This window comes from Sphaeramia orbicularis, chromosome 18, assembly GCF_902148855.1.
Source record: "Sphaeramia orbicularis chromosome 18, fSphaOr1.1, whole genome shotgun sequence".
NCBI classification, from domain to species: domain Eukaryota; kingdom Metazoa; phylum Chordata; class Actinopteri; order Kurtiformes; family Apogonidae; genus Sphaeramia; species Sphaeramia orbicularis.
The window spans coordinates 46,337,170-46,354,590 of record NC_043974.1 but is presented as its reverse complement, the minus strand read 5'-3'; the positions used below and the strand labels follow the sequence as shown (position 1 = coordinate 46,354,590).

The 17,421-nt window shown below is 42.7% G+C and overlaps 1 long non-coding RNA gene across 1 annotated transcript in view; it reads left to right on the top strand.

The window, feature by feature from the left end:
- Positions 1-7,411, top strand: part of LOC115438230 (uncharacterized) — a 13,981-nt gene extending 6,570 nt beyond the window's left edge. The window contains exon 3 of the long non-coding RNA XR_003938052.1: positions 7,401-7,411. This is a non-coding gene — a long non-coding RNA (uncharacterized LOC115438230). The remainder of the gene's footprint in view (positions 1-7,400) is intronic.
- Positions 7,412-17,421: the final 10,010 nt, after the last annotated feature.

Here is a 17,421-nt window from a genome sequence, read left to right as displayed (position 1 = left end):
TTTGGCCTCGGGGTCGGACCGTTGTCTGACCTTTAGTCTGCGTCGACTACATGATCGCACACATCCTTTCTTTTTGCTTCTTTCTTTGTCCATCTAACCTCATTACTCTTTGTTTAACTGTCCTCTTCGGAAAACAAACTCCTACCATTCCCTCTGATTATATTCAGAACAAACCCATAAACATGGACCCACCATCACCTCCAGTACGGTCCATCTAAACCAGGGCATTTTCATTCAGGGTCCACATCCAGCCCATATTTGAACTCAAATGGATCAGAACCAGAAAAATAAACAACATAATAACCTATAAATACTGACAACTTTTCACCGTTGTTTAAGTGCAATAAAAAAAAAAACAAAAAAAAACATTAAATTATGAAAATATTTCCTTTCACAAAAACCTGTGAATAACATGAAAAATTTAAAGTTTGTGCAATTTTTACAATATTATTGCCTCACCTCATTATTTATACGTGTGCATTAAACACAATGTTACACAGACGTGGTAAAGGCAGCATATTGTTAAAATTTTAGAATTTGGAACTAAATAAGAACTATTTCAACAATTTACATTGCAGCTTATTATTAACACAACATACTGGTCACAGTGGATCTACAAATGCACAAAACATTTATTAACAGGCAGAATATTAATCAATCAATTTTATTACAAGATAATTACAAACAGTCAAAATTCATTTACAAGATACATTTTGTAATAAAAAAAAAAAAAAGAAACAGAAGCAGTCATAGCAACACAATTTACATGATAATCTTTAATATATTAAAATGTTCTAAATAACTACAAACATATTTAAAATTATTTGGTACATATATTACATATATTACAGAATAATGGTACAATTGCACATAATTCTTAAGACATTTCAGGTTTTTCATGTTTATTCAGGTTATTCACATTTATTGTTATAGAATAGTTTGTAAATGTAAATATTTTCATAGTATTGTGTTATTTTTTCACGTTAAATCAGGAAGAAAATTTGTTTTTTGGCTTCAGAAATTAAACACTGGCGTCCAGCTGAGTGGACATTTTTGTAACTCCATGAAAAAATAGGTTCATTAAAAAATTTCAATTGAATTTTTTTTTCATGCCTAAAGAGGAATAAAATCACTCAAGAAAAAAAAAAATGAATGATTTTTTTTGTTTGTTTTCTTGTATATTTGGTTTGCTTTGCACATCAACCATTCCACTTAGTACAATAATTATGATAAACATAAAAACCAAAAAGGAATTGGCTATAGAAGCAAAAGCTTTTTTTTTTTTTTTTTTTTTTTTGCCTATCCTTGTCTCCTGATCCACTGCTTACATTGAATGAATGAATGAATGGATGAATGAATGAATGAATGAAATCTTTATTTTTGAACATGTAGACAGTGAAATCAAAAACAAAAATCAACCAACAAAATATAAGTACTGGTACATAAATGATTGATAAGCAAACAAACAACCAAAAATAAATAAATAAATAAATGAAATGAAATGATACATGCTCAAAAAACTCATAAATCAAATGTGTACAGCGTTGAGCATTCACACCATAAACAGAAAAAAAATCAACAATAACAAAAACATATCTATCATCTCAATTCAATATTCCTACATAATTTTAAATTTAAGGCACTTTTTTGTTTTTTTTTTTTACTTCACCAAAAGAGTGAACAACGTAAATGCATCATCAGGTCCATTCCATATGGACATATTAACTAAAGTTCTGATAATTCATGCATGAACAGGTTAATATCTCCAGTGTATTTTGGATAAATTCATCCCGTGGGTCGGACTGGGTCCTTTGATAAGCCCCATGTTTGACCCCCCCCCCGGACTAAACCACGGTTTGTTTATGATAATATAAGTCTGACGGAACACGCCGGTGTAAATACGGTATTTAAAATACCTTTCCTCTGTCTGCTGCGTTGAGGAAACTGAGGTGAATGCCTTTGATCACAGTGACATAAGTGAATGAAATGAGGAGGAAATGGAGAGACGGCGATTGGGACAAATGGCTTCAGAAATTGAACATGACAAGCCTCTGATTGTAATCTCCATGTGGACTTTGGGGGGATCGAGTGTCTACGATGACGGGGAATATGAATGAATATATGAAAGTCATTTGAAAAACGGGAGGGAGAAGAAACCGAAGCCAAAAGTCTATATTTGTACGGGTTTTACGACCACAGGAGTCAGGTTTAGCCAGAACTTTATTGAACACTTTCAATTAAACGTCAAAATACAACCGAATAAAACAGGACACAATGAAAAGCGTCGGCAAAGGGTGTGAACAGCACACAACTCAATAATGACCAGATTTGGACACTTTGGAAGAGGAAACAGAATACAAGCTAAAGCTTAGATTTGGATCCACAGTTGAACTTTACAGCTGCTTTTATATTCTAGGAAAACTGAACGTATTAAGATGATGACGATGATGATGATGATGATGATGCAAGAAGTGTTTTTAGGTGAAAACACAAATGAGTCAAGAAGAAACTCAGTAGTCGCTTTTCCATTGGACATATGTCCAAACTTTACCAATATTTACATTTATATGTAAATATATTTTGTACGTTTGGAACACCGAATGTACAAACTATACACTACTGCAGGGGTGGGGGTGTCGAACTCATCTCAGTTCAGGGACCATATTCAGCTAAATTAGATCTGCAGTGGGCCGAACCAGTCAACGAATAACATAATAATATATAAATAATGTCAACTCCAAAATTTTCTCTGTTTTAGAGTGAAAAAAGTAACGTCTACAAACGTTTACGTCTACCAACTATCCTTTCAAAAGATGTGAATAACATGAACAAACTGAAAAAATCAGTGTAATTTGAACACTATTCTGCCTCAGTTTATCATTTCCACATGTACATTATAACGTACAGATCACAGTGGATCTACAAACACACAGAACATTTAATAACAGGCAGAATATTGTTCAAATTGTACTTACTTCTCTTAAGACATTTCAGGTTGTTCATATTTGTTCAGGTTATTCACATTTTTTATGAAATTATACTTTGTTTTAGTGTAAATACATGAAAATATTTACATTTACAAAGAGAAAAAATTTTAATTGTCATTATTTATATGTTATTATGAAAGTATTTTGGTCTGGATGTGGAACCTGAACTAAAAGGATCGTTAATATCTTCAGTGTAATTTTTGCATTTCACAAATTTATCCCAAGGGCCGGACTGGACCCTTTGGTGGGCCGGATTTGGCCCCCGGGCCGCATGTTGGACACCTGTGTGCTACTGCAACTCATTCTGACCACTATCATCAGAGGTGTTTAGTGTCAGACTGCAGTGGAAGCTCCTCTTCTCCTAAAATGACTCCCATTAAATGCTCAAATCTGTTCAGTTGTTTTCATTTCATTGACTCCAAATGTGTTGGAACACGTTCATCTCTCAGACCAGTTGGTTCAGAATCAGTTTGATCCCAGATCAGTGGACTGGATGTTGTTCACTTCTCCTCCATTCCCGTGTCTGTGTTTTCTCCTCCATCTCTGCTCAGTGCATTTGTCGTAGACGCTCAGCGTCCATGCACTTCAATGGGACTGAGTGGAACTGGTTTACACTGACTCTGAACTGGACCAGCATTGGATAAATGACACCGTGTTGTCCCGCCCCAGACGCTTGGCGTCTCTGGGGGTGAATGGAGCTGTGGGCGGAGCTCGGCCGGGCAGGACGCTGAGCTTCCGCGTGCTGATTGGAGGATTGGTCCAAAGGCTGAACCCGTTTGATTGACAGCTGTTTTCAGATCTGCTCCTTCACTGACACAGTTCAGTTTAATACGTCACACATTCTGCTGTGAAATCACACAAACAAATGAACTGTTCATTTACTGACCTGAAAGAAAACACAACCACTGGACTAACTGGGTTCAATTTAACAGAATTTCAACGTTTTCTTGTTTCAGTTTCATAATATAATCATTTTTTTCCCCGAGTTTGAAATCATTTTGTAGATAGTTAAATCAGTCAGACTGTTGGTGAGGTCAGACTGAACTAACTATTGAACCGGTGCAGACGATGGCAGACAGAGCTAATGGAACAGAAGGACAAGTTTAAGTTTAAATAACTACAGTTTTTTTGGATGTAAGCCGACAGTGAGCTTCCTCTGTCTGAAAGAGCAGCAGACACCACTGGTTGGATTGACTCTAAGGTAATAATAAATGTTCTCCATCAGGAATCTGACTAATCCAATTGTGCACAAAGGTTGAACATAAAGTTTCTCTTTGGTTTCCGTTTCACCTCCCGATCTCCGTCTCTGCTGTCGGTTTCATCTGGACCACATGAATCATCCCGCTCTGCAGATCTCAGTTCCAATAACAGCCGTTTTCCACTGCACATATTTGGTCTGTTGTAAGTGCGGCCAAAGTGCAGGTGTTACTGATGACATTAACTATGGCTCCGTTTCAGTTCATTCTCCCAGAGGCGGCGGTGGTTTCCCAGCATGCACCACTCCAAGGCCTGGATGGGATGAACCTGTGGAGGATGCAAACGAAACCTGAAGGTCTGAGCTTTACAGACACATTACATACATATATGATGGTGAAAAAAAGGAAATTATATGTAAAAAGTGTTTACATCGACAAGTAAACTGTAAAGAAATGCAAATAACATGAACAGCCAAAAGAATAATAATAATAATGTAATTTTAACCATATTCTGCCTCAGTTTCTCATTTCTACATGTTCATTATAATGTACAGATACAGCGGGGCTACAAACACAAAATATTTAAAAACAGAATATTCAGAATCATACAGTATATATGTTATTATATATGGTATTAATCCCAGGGGGAAATTATTGGGTGTGACAGTTCCTCTATTCAAGTAGAATCAAAAGTAGCAGGAAAGAAATGTTCAATACAACAGAAATAAGTAAATAAATAAATTAATAAATGAATGAATGAATGTATATATATATATATATATATATATATATATATATATATATATATATATATCTAGTGACATAGGATGGCCGTTTAGCGGTTGGAGGTCAGTGAAATGAGGAAGGAGAAGAGGCAGAGGCAGGAGATGGCATGGTTCATAATCTTTTAAAATATTTTCAATAATCCCTATTTCCAAACAAAGTCCAAGTGTTAAAAAGTACAAAAGTACAAATCAGTGCCAGTGCAGCTGGAGGTCAGCACAGCAGCGTCTTCTCCAGCAGCAGAACCACAGCTGATGGAAACGAAGCCTTTTCTACTGTTCAGCTCACTGGAGAAAACCACTACAACTCAACAGGGGGTTTACAGATCCACATAAATTGCTCAAACTAATGTAAAACCTCCATAAACTAAAACCCACAGCTATAACCTCTATAAAAGCCAAGCTATATACTTAAAACTGTGAACCCAAACACTACAGATAAATACAAACCCATAAACCAGTCAGATCCTGCTCCTGGCTCCCCTCCACATGTCCCTGCCTTGGTCCAGACCAGAACCTTCTTAAGGGCTATTGTTCCTATGGGGACTGTTTTCACTGACGGACCTGGACCCAAGGACAGGGTAAGTACAAATACTGAAACACCATCCACTAAACACTTTAAATCCACTCACACACAGACACTGAACACAGTTAAACTTACATACTGCACATGTCTACTGCACCACATCTGTTTGGGTCTAGTTCACGTCTCCTTTTTTCCTCCAGGACCAAACAGTCATCAGTTCAAATACTAGTGCTACCGGACGTAAAAACTGAAGAGGAAATACTCTGAAATCATCAATAAACTACTTTTAAAACTAATCATGTGCAATTATTTTCCATGTGCAAATATGTTTAAGTGCTGTGCCATCAAAAAACTACATGTGCCAGTTTAAGTGTTCAAGTGAAAAAGGTGCCCGTAGTTATACTGAACAAACAGCTGTTAGTTACATATATAATGAACAGAACCAATAAAAAACCTCCAAAATAATGTGGAAAAAGGCAAAATATTTACTAAATAAAATAAGGTATGTCGTGGAAATTTACCGTTCAACTGTTAACTCACACAAAGAAAAAAGGGAGAAAGTTAGAGTTAAAATAATAAATGCATTTATTGAGAAATCAATCACAGACAAAGCTCTGTAAATGAAGTCTGCCTAAACAAGAGAAAACTAAAGATTATATAGAACCAAATCCAACCCCCTCAAACTATGCTGTCATTCCTTACGTACATCGTACCACCCCATACTACTCCTTCTCTGCTCCGTGAAGAGGTCATGAGGACCTCTTCACTCTAACCTTGCTTGAATACAGGCGCCATCCTCTATCTACACATTCAGACATTAGGTGTTTGGGTTTCAACTCAAGGTAAGAACTTCGTCCCCAAGTCGGGGTTGCTACAGAGTGGTAAACATCACACATAACAATGACTCAGCATGTACTTAACAGTATAACATATTAAAAGAGTATAAAATATAAAAAGTAAATTTTTCCACCACATTTCCTCCCTTTTGATTATTTATCCAAATCAATCATGTAAAAACATAAAATTTACGAACGAGTATCAATAATAGATTATAAATGATCATCAAACCATAAGGATTACAGGATTACACATTGCTTTCTTCGTCATCCTCAAAATCATCTAAGTCATCAAAATCACAATCGTTATTATCATCATCAATCACTTCATGCAGTACCATACTAAAAGTACCAATCACATTGCTGATCATTGACCGTATTATTGGAATGATGCAACAGGATAATACAAGGAGTAATACAAACACACCAAAAATCATAGCAACAATTTTCATCAACATTGTCTTCCATCCCCCAGACATCAGCCAGCCCCAAAAATCCCAACCTGTTGTAGTGTATGCAGTGTTTTCCTCATGTAGGACCCGTCTAAGGTGATCAAGCTGATTGTGGACATCTGACATGTTAGCAGTAACATCAGGTACATAGGTACAGCACTGATCGCCAATAAGATGACAGACACCTCCCTTTTCGGCCAATAGGAGATCCAAGCTGCCCTATTCTGTAATGTGACAGTGCGGAGAGCCTTCATCTCACTGGTAAGAGCATCAATCCTCTTTCAACTGACGCCGTGAGATTTTCTAGCTCCACTGAAAGTTCCTCTATGTACCAAGATAAACGAGCAGGGCCGTACATGGGAATAATACTGATTGCAAACTTATGGCCACCTGAAATCCGGTCCCGTTTTACACGGGTGTGAGGCGGTGACATAACTGGACTGATGGTCAATTTGGAGATAGCTGGAACCAAATAAGAGAGGTGACATGTGCCTGCCCATTTTGCTGGGAGATACAGATAAGAGTGTTGACCACACGTCCACACCATATCTGTTGGACAGACATACCCATAATCAGAAGGAGTTAAAGCTAGTACGTCATTATATGTAGTCGTAACATTAGTCTTAGAATCATAACGTATCAGTGGGGACTTACCTAATAATGCAGTGAGATTATAAACGACGATAAATGGAGAAGGAGAGAGTGTCCCTGTTGTTGGAAAAGTGTATTTATCAGTCCTGTTTTCACAATTTGCTAACCCACATGCTACCTTGAGAGTAATGTTACACCCAGATGTGTGCCCCAAATTATAACGTGTGTGTTCTGTGACTGGGGAATGGAAACACAACTGTGGAATGAAAAAAGGATTAGACATGTCTCTCAGCCGAAAAACAACATTTTTCTGTACCATAGTAGTATTAGTATCTCTAGAGAAATTTCTGGGGTTTCTGAAGGTCATGTTGGGTTTCCACCTCAGCCAGGGATACTCTTCGACAGACGGCCAATCACCCACTGTCCACTTTATCATTGTCAACAGTGTGTGATTGATCGAGAGAGGATAAGGAGCGAACAGAGTATCTTCATGTGAGCTGTGTGGCATCAAACTGCACACATAGCAAGACTGATCAGTGACACGTCGTGTCAGATCACGTGTCACTCGCCACCATGTGTTATCGCTATAGTCGTGGTGATCAATGAGGTGGAGGTCACGGCCGTGACGTCTCCGAAGCTCTTCTGACCCTAGCTGTCCTCCGACAGACCAGGGCGCAACAGGAATGTGATGTGTTGGTGAAGGATCAGATACCTGATAGAATGTGTCCATGTACCACATGTACAGGCACAGGAGGGTGATGCAGGTGACAGCTGACCCTTTGATCACCTCCATCGTCATCGAATCAGTGTATGTGTGGGGCAGGGGATCTTCAGTCACTCGCCAGCGACCAGGCAAAGGATAAGTGTATATGAGACGTCACTGGGGTCGTTACCACCGCTAGGTTTCAACCAGTGGGTCTTGTGTGTGTGGGTGCGTGATGCAGCTGTGTCCAGCTCCGGTGTCCAGTCGTCCAGTCTACGCTGTCGATCGATGCTCCGGCCCGTCCTTGGCCGCAGCAGTTGGCGGTTCTCCCTGAAACCGCTTACAGTGGGTTGCGTGGATCCACGTGGCACGTTCAGCAACCTTTGACCGCTGTGTGCGTCGTCAGGAGCACCTGGAAAGGTCCTCGCCACCTGCGCTGCTTCCAGTGCTTTCGCCTGAAGTCCCGGACCAGGATCCAATCCCCTGGCTGCAGCGGATGGAGCGGCCCCTCTGCAGGAACCGGTAATGCTGATTTCACCAATACCTGTACTTGAGATAGTTCAGAGGAGAGTTTCCTACAATAAGACAACATGTCATGCTCCAACAATGATGTCATCCCGGTGCTTAATTGGGGGGCCTGGAGACCTGTATATGGGGGTCTCCCAAACATAATCTCAAACGGACTCAGCCCACTTCGAGTCCTACGTCTCATTCTCATTTGCATGAGAACCAGAGGTAGGGCCTTGACCCAGTTAAGGCCTGTTTCCTCACAGCATTTAGCTAGTTTTGATTTTAGGGTGCTATTTTCCCTTTCAACAGCCCCCCCTGATTGTGGATGGTATGCACAGTGTGTTTTGAGATCAAAACCTAGCATTTTCCCTAACTCAGTTAGTGCTGTGTTCACAAAGTGAGTACCGTTGTCTGATGAGATCCTTTTTGGGATCCCCCAACGAGGCAAAATTTCAGTTAACAAAGCCTTAGCCACTGTGGAGCTGTCTGCATGTTTGCAGGAAAACATTCAACCCATTTGGACCACATGTCTACCATCACCAGACAATACTTTTTACCCTCAGCTGGAGACAGCTCCACAAAATCCATCATAAGGTGGTCAAAGGGGAGGTGTGGTTGCTCGTGACCTGCTGAGCGACATGGGAAGACTTTGTAGTGTTATGAGCAGCACAGATAAGACATTTCTTGCAAAATTTCTCTGCAACTACTGTAAACCCCTTCGTGAACCAATACTGTGCTATAGCATCTAACATTCCTCCCTTAGACACATGATCTACGCCATGTGTCAACTTAGCAAACCAGGGGAAGAAATGTTTGGGTAGACAAGGTCGCCCATCAGCAGCACGCCACACAGAAGAAGAATCCAGTGCACAACCACACGAGGCCCAAAACACGCCTTTCATCAGGAGTGGCAAAGGACTGTGTGTCAGACACTGACGCGGGAGGGGCCCCCTCTGACTGCTGAGACAAGAAGGAGGAGGCGGCCTCCAAGGACGCAGCAGCCCTGGCAGCTGCATCTGCTCGGGAGTTCCCCTGCGTGACGTCAGTGTCTTCCTTCTGATGCGCCTGACACTTCACAACTGCAATAGCAGAAGGGAGAAGAACAGCATCCAACAGATGTGCCACAAGAGATGCATTCAGAATCGGCTTACCATCGGACTTCAAAATCTACGGTGCTTCCACAGGGCCCCAAAGTCATGCACCACACCAAAGGCATACCTGGAATCAGTAAAGATAGTGACAGAATGGCCCTCAGCCAACTTACAGGCCTCCGTCAAAGCGACGAGCTCAGCCGCCTGTGCTGAATAGTGTGAGGGCAAGGGGCCTGAGGAGACCGTGTCGACGGACGTGCACACCGCAAAACCAACCCTGTTTGTGCCAGACGCGTCCCTAAAAGAAGAACCATCTGTGAAGAAAACAAAGCCAGGGTTTGACAAGGGCACATCAGAGATGTCCGGGCGAGGGGAACATGTCTGCTCCAACGCGGCCTCACAACAATGAGGTTCTCCATCCTCAGCAGTCGGAAGTAGTGTGGCGGGGTTAAGCGTCGTACAGCGCTTCACAGTGACATTTGGCATGTCCAGCAGAACGGTGGTATATCTGCGCCACCGGGCTGCGGACAGATGTGAGGTCTTCTGCTCTAAAAGAATGACAGAGACAGAATGTGGAACCAACACAGTCAAAGGGTTATACCCAACAATGTCACGTGATGCAGCCACAGCCTTTTCACATGCAGCGACGGCACGGAGGCAAGAAGGAAGACCCGCAGCCACAGAGTCAAGTTTAGTGGAGAAATACGCCACCGGGCGTAATCTGTCACCGTGAGCCTGCAACAAAACAGAAGACATAAACCCACGTTTCTCATCCACAGTCTGTGTGAATGGTTTGGCCGGGTCAGGGAGGGCCAAAGCAGGGGCAGAACCCAAGGCCATTTTGAGAGACGTGAACGCCTGTTCAGCCTCAGATGTCCACACAACTCTATCATGTGCATTCAGGCCCTTACCATGAATACATGATGTCAGAGGGTGCTCGAGCTCAGAATAATCAGGAATGAACGCCCTGCAATAACCAGTCATACCTAAAAATGACATCATCTGCTTTTTCGTGACCGGCCTAGCAATGTTCTGAATGGCTCGAATCCGTTTAGGATTGATGAGCCTTTGGTTCTGAGAGATCAGGTGCCCCAGAAACACACCTGCTGTTTACAAAACTGGAGCTTTTTGGCGCTGACCTTATGACCCTCCTCCCCCAGGTGAAGCAACAACGACCTTGTGGCCTCGACACAAGCTGTGAAGAAGGACAACAAAGGAGAAGGTCATCAACATACTGCAAAAGAGCAATACCTGGTGGGAGGTCAAGGTGGGACAGCGACTCAGCCAAAATGGAATTGTAAATGGTTGGGGCCTCACAATACCCCTGAGGCATGCGTGTCCATGTGTACATTTTGTTTTTGAACTGAAACGCAACCAATATTGGCTATCTGCATGCACAGGCACAGATGTGAACGCGTTCGACAGGTCAATAACAGAAAAGTGAGACGCAGATGGCGGAATTTGTGACAAAATTGTGTGTGGATTTGGAACCGTGGGCACGCGTGGAACCACGGCTTTGTTTACTGCCTGCAGGTCTTGAATAAACCGCCATGTGTCTGGGTCAGGGGGGGTCCGTGCCTTTTTCAAAGGAAAAATCGGGGTCCTGACCGGTGATCAGGACATGGGACTATAATTCCCGCATTCAAATAAGCTTCGAACACGGGAGTTATGCCATCGATTGCTTCCTGCTTCAGAGGATACTGTTTCTGACATGGCCTGTAGTCAGATCGCGGGGTGACGATGACCGGTGGGCAATTTCGGACGAGACCCACATCATGAGGACCCGCAGCCCAGACACCAGACGGGATATCAGCCAGTTCGGGTGGCACAGAGGCGGGAGGGGGATCTGTGGGAGATGTAGACACACATATGAGCGTTTCATCATCTACTAACTGTACAGTTTTCTGACAGTGAAACACTGATGTCATGCTCTGCCTGAATCCCCCCAGCCGGGGGGAGAACATGACGGTGGGGTCAGCAGTGGCACGCCAATCAGACACCCACAAGGCCTTTTTCATCCATGAGCCCACGTGTTTCCAATCCATACCACGTGGCTTGGAAAGTGCAATGTGCGGTGTGTCATCAAGCCTGTAGAAAAGACGTTGGTTATCAGTCCGAGACACAGACAAAGCACAACACTCTGAATCCCAAAACATATACCCAGCTGTGAGCTTATCAGAAGTTGTGTGGAAAAACTTTTCCTCGTATGTGGAATCAGGGCCACCAGGACTAAAATGAGAGGCGCAATATAAGTCGTCAGGGGGTGAAACATGGGCGCCAGGCTGAATTCTGTTGGCGCACAGTTCGACCCATTTTTGCGTAATTTGGGGAGAACAGACCCTCCACTGGTATGCATAGTCTGGAGCCCCAGCCGCATACCTAAGCATTGTGTGTGCATACACAGAATGCGAGTGGAGGCCTGTGCCCGCGACAGTGTTTCCCTGAGTTATCATTAACCCCTCTGGACCCGATTCAAGTTTTACCCCCCAATTTACACATCAAATCCCGGCCGCACAAATTAATGGGACAGATGGGTGAGAGTAAAAACGAATGTTGGAATGAACATTCCTGTGAAACACATGTCAACGGAACAGTAAAGCACTCTCTGTCCTGTTTACCCCCAGCCGACACAGAAACAATAGTTTTTTCCACTCAACTGTGGTGTAGGTGTTAAATCTGCATGCCTGATAACAGAATATGTAGCCCCACTATCTACTAAAAATGACAAATTGACACCATTAACAGTAAACTCAAGCACTGGGAGTTTCTTAAAGGAGTCAGTAGTTAGCTGAGCGTATGTGTGTGTGTGTGTGTCTGCTATCATTGCATGTGTGTGTGTGTCACCTCCTCCTCCCTGAGGCAGAGCTGCAGACCCAGCAGTGGGCGTGGAATCCGAGTCTGGAGGTCCGCCCCTCAAGGCCGCGAGTCAATCCCCGCCCCTGTTCCCTCTTCGTGGCTGTCTCCTCCTCTTCCTCTGTGGGCAGTCCCGCTTCCAATGTCCTTGCCGGCCACAGAGGTGACACGCCCCCTCACGTGACGGTGGACCACCCCTTCCTCCGGCAACAGGCGGCGCACGGCTGGTTTCCGGTCCCTTCCCCCCTCCACGCCGCTCTCCATTGTTACGCGGCATGGCAAGCAGAGTCAAAGCAGAGGAAAGAGATTTAGCTTGTTTGTCATCTCTGTCTTTCTGTCTCTGCCTGACGACATCCTGGGCATGATGTGCATGTCGCACCAGCTCTTCCAGACGACAAACTTGCGCCATGCCCACGTAGTGGGAGCGAATGACAGTCCCAATGTCTTTCAGAAAGCCGTCCATCATGGTCTGGCAAAGCAGTTTCTCCCATGGGCCTGCGCTGTCTCCCAAGGGGGAAGGGCGGGCCAAGCCGGAGTTTTTGGTGAACTCCTCTTCGGCCCTGCACACAAAGTCTTCCACTGCCTCATCAGGCCGCTGTTTCAGGGCTCTCAAGGCCGTCAGTGAGCCCCGGGAGGGAAAAACCTCTGTCAGTGCGGTACACAGCTTTTCTACCGCCTCCCTATAGACAGCGTTCTCGGCATGTGCCCACTCAGTCTGTTGAACCCTCAGGTCGTCCCTGGGGATCTTGTCCCGGATCTTTGCCAAGTCACTAGGGCCCATCTTACCCCCTAGAAGACGCCTAAGCTCGACCCCGGTGGGCCTGTGTTCTTGGCAGAATGTCCGCAGCTCAGTGGCGAACTTCGCACCGTCATCTACTGGATTAGGCAGAAAAGCAGCGTTCTCCTTTAGGTCAGCAAATGTCCATGGTCTGAACACCAAGATGGGCCCGTCCGGCCCGCTGACTTCCACCATGGGCATCTGTGAGGTCGAAGGCCCCGCCGGGCCTCCCTCATGGTGGTATGCTCTTCCGCTTCTTGTCTTAGACGTCAGACTTTCATCAGCAGCCCCACCCATCAGGGCGGGGTCAGTCGAGTCGGGCATGCGCAGTGGAGAAGATGGGAGGACCCCGGCCCTGGGGGCTCGTGGTGTCGGTACCGGATGGGAGGTATCGACCGAGAAAACCTGGAGGGGATGTGGGTTGATGGGGCGGCGCGGCGGGCAGACGTCCAGATCCGGGTCCACCTTTGCAGCCTGCACAGAGACACAAGGGGGAGGGGAAAGCAGTGTATTGTAAAGCGGCGGCGGAGCCGAGGCATTGTCTGTTCTACCTATCACGGCCCCGCCTTCATCTCCCGCTCCTGCCAATTGTTTACCATTCTTTCTCCTATCTCTACACTCAGCCTCCTCCAACCACATTCCAACACATTTGCTACACGACTCCCATTGTTTATAATCCCTAACCTTGATTCGCTTATCTTTTTCTTAGCCTCCCACTGTTTCTCTAATTTTTCCTTCATCTCATTCAACTTCTGTATGCTTAAAGTCCCCGTTTTAGGAAAAATGCCCATGCTTACCCAATAATCAGCACAGTCAAGCACAATTTCCCCATATTTTTACTCATCATTTTTGGAATTGGGGCCTCCCTGTCCACACCCCCGCCACTTTTCACCAGCTGGTTTCCCATGTTTACACTTAGAACGTCTCCTAAGCGGTTTTTGTTCCTCGGCGAACAAAATACTAAAAAACCCTTTTGATTTTTCTTTTCAGTTGTCAGCGAAAAAATCACCTAAAACGCTTACAAGTTTGTTATAAACTTTACCCTACTGTATTTACATACAGTAGCAACCTTATACGATTTTTCTTTTTTGGTTGAAGGCAGGCGAAAAAATCTCCCAAAAACACCTGTACTCTATTGCATTTGCCTACAATAGCAACCTTATACGATTTTCTTTTTGGTTGAAGGCGAAAAAATCTCACAAAAACGCCTGTACCCTATTGTATTTGCATACAATAGCAACCTTATACGATTTTCTTTTTGGTTGAAGGCGAAAAAATCTCACAAAAACGCCTGTACCCTATTGTATTTGCATACAATAGCAACCCGACTCAGGTCTATATATATTTTTCCCTCTTCTATTTTTTTTTTTTTTTTTTTTTTTTTTTTTTTTTTTAATATATATAAACCCGAATCGCACACCACTATTATTTCAGTGACGTGCCCAGTGACGTGAGTTTGGACCACAGGGAGTACCCCACCACCCCCAACTGTAACTTTCTCACCGTGTGTTGTGTCGTTGAACTCAGTCTAGATTCCAGTGGTGAGACGGGCGGGGCTCGGAGCCGGTCCCCCGTCCGCGGTGTCGTTTACCACGGGGCTACAGCCGCTTTTTGGCCCGTAGGATGATCAGTCCACCAATCTCCGTTCCCCGTCCGAACACACTCACGGAATCCTACCGACAACGCCAATTTGTCGTGGAAATTTACCGTTCAACTGTTAACTCACACAAAGAAAAAGGGAGAAAGTTAGAGTTAAAATAATAAATGCATTTATTGAGAAATCAATCACAGACAAAGCTCTGTAAATGAAGTCTGCCTAAACAAGAGAAAACTAAAGATTATATAGAACCAAATCCAACCCCCTCAAACTATGCTGTCATTCCTTACGTACATCGTACCACCCCATACTACTCCTTCTCTGCTCCGTGAAGAGGTCATGAGGACCTCTTCACTCTAACCTTGCTTGAATACAGGCGCCATCCTCTATCTACACATTCAGACATTTAGGTGTTTGGGTTTCAACTCAAGGTAAGAACTTCGTCCCCAAGTCGGGGTTGCTACAGAGTGGTAAACATCACACATAACAATGACTCAGCATGTACTTAACAGTATAACATATTAAAAGAGTATAAAATATAAAAAGTAAATTTTTCCACCACAGGTAAAAATAGGAGAAAAAAATGTATATGTAAAGCTCTAAATATACAAATATATAACATATAATTCAAGATTTTTTTTTAATTCAATTTTTTTTTTTTGGCTTAATTCAAGATTTTTATTCATTTATTTATTTATTTGCTAAAATCAAGATTTTTTCCCCTTAATTCAGATTTTTTTTTTTTTTTTTTCTTAATTCAAGCAACAACAACTTCCAATAGACCTAGTGAAAATCATCTTGGTCAGATCAGTGTAAATCATATTTTCCAGACATATTGTTTCTAAATCAGTTCTTCTATCTCAGTGTAAAGTTCCTCTGTAGGTGATTCTGTCTGATTTGAAGTGTGATGAGATATTTGGACTAAAAATGAGACAAATCCACTTGGTCAGTTAGATCTTTTTTACAGTGTGGTTCCATTTCAGATCATTCTGGTCTGGATGTGGAACCTGAACTAACACGATTATTAAAGTCTTCAGTGTAATTCTTACTTTTCATCACATTCACCCCACAGGCTGGACTGGACCTCCTGTTGGTCTGGTTCTGGTTCAGAGGCCTCATGCCCCCCCCCCCCCCCCCACCTCCAGCTGCAGTTTAACACATCGGCCTGTGTGTGTTTACTCTGAAGTCATTAAAACGTACATCAGTGCAGAAGGAATGGAGTCCATGCATCTGAAATCTGAACGTATACACTCACATTATTTACACGAACGACCAGTTGTACTTTAAACACAACAGTACACACACACACACACACACACACACACACACACACACACAGGAAACACAAAGACGACAGCAGCGGCGTTTTGGATATAAGCACCTCAAATGCATCTAATCAAACAGGTCTTTGTTGTGCATTAAGAGATTTTTACGCCTCTGTGGAGACTTTGTTCTCTGTCTTTTTTCTCCTGATATGTTCAACCAGACGCAGGGTTTTTGAAGTAAAAAAAAAAAAAAAAGTGCTGTTCAAAGGCTAATTTCCCCAAATACAAATAAGCAGGATTTCAAAGATGATTTCAAAGACGGAAAAAAGACAAAGTTAACTTTCTCTGTTTGGTTCTGATAGCGCCTGAGGAGTGTTTCTCCTTGCCTTTTTAATGTCATAATTTTTCTTTCTTTTTTTATTAGTGTTTATTTTCTGTTCTCACTTGTTTCTTGTAATTTCCTCGGTTCATAGTAAGTTCTTTTTGATAGAACTGTCGAGTCTGTTGTCGTTTTGTTCGTGTGATGTGATTTATTTGGTTAAAAATGTCATAGATGCAGTAGTAGAGTATGCAGTTTATGGACTTTTCAGCTATTTTAACCTTTAACCTTTGACCTTTGACCTTTAACCCTTTAACCCCTGACGTGTCAGCAGTGACACTTTCTGAATGTTTGACATATTTTAAATATTCATATAAATTCAACTGTTTCCTCAATAGTTACATTTCCAGTTGTGTTGATAGAGTAGACCTTGTTGTTTCCATAGACATCTGAGCATGCTCAGTTCAAGCCCCGCCCCCTGTGGGATAGGGTAAAACACATAACAGTGAGTGAGACCAACTCACTATAAAAATAGAGGGTTTAGGATTTTTTTTTTTTTTTTTAATCCTCCTCAGACCCAGGTATGGGTTTTCTGTCCACATTTGTGGACAAGAGTTTCACAACTTTATAAAAAAACAAAACAAAAAGAAAGAAAGAAAAGAAAACTGTCCGCCACAAAGGACATTCCATAAAAAATTTCAAAACTGCATCTGAAAAAACTGTTGCATCATGATGTTTCTGATATCGGCACTGATTTAATTTAAAAAAGCTGGTACTTTGCTGACATTTCCTGGGTCTCAGGAGGTTAACATCGTTTTCCTTGTGGTTTTTTTTGTTTGTTTTTCCTGTTTCCAGTAATTTTCCTTTACTTTTTTTTTTTACTGTGTTTTTCTGAGTGTTGGCCGTGGAACTGCTGTATGGAGTTAAACAGGTTT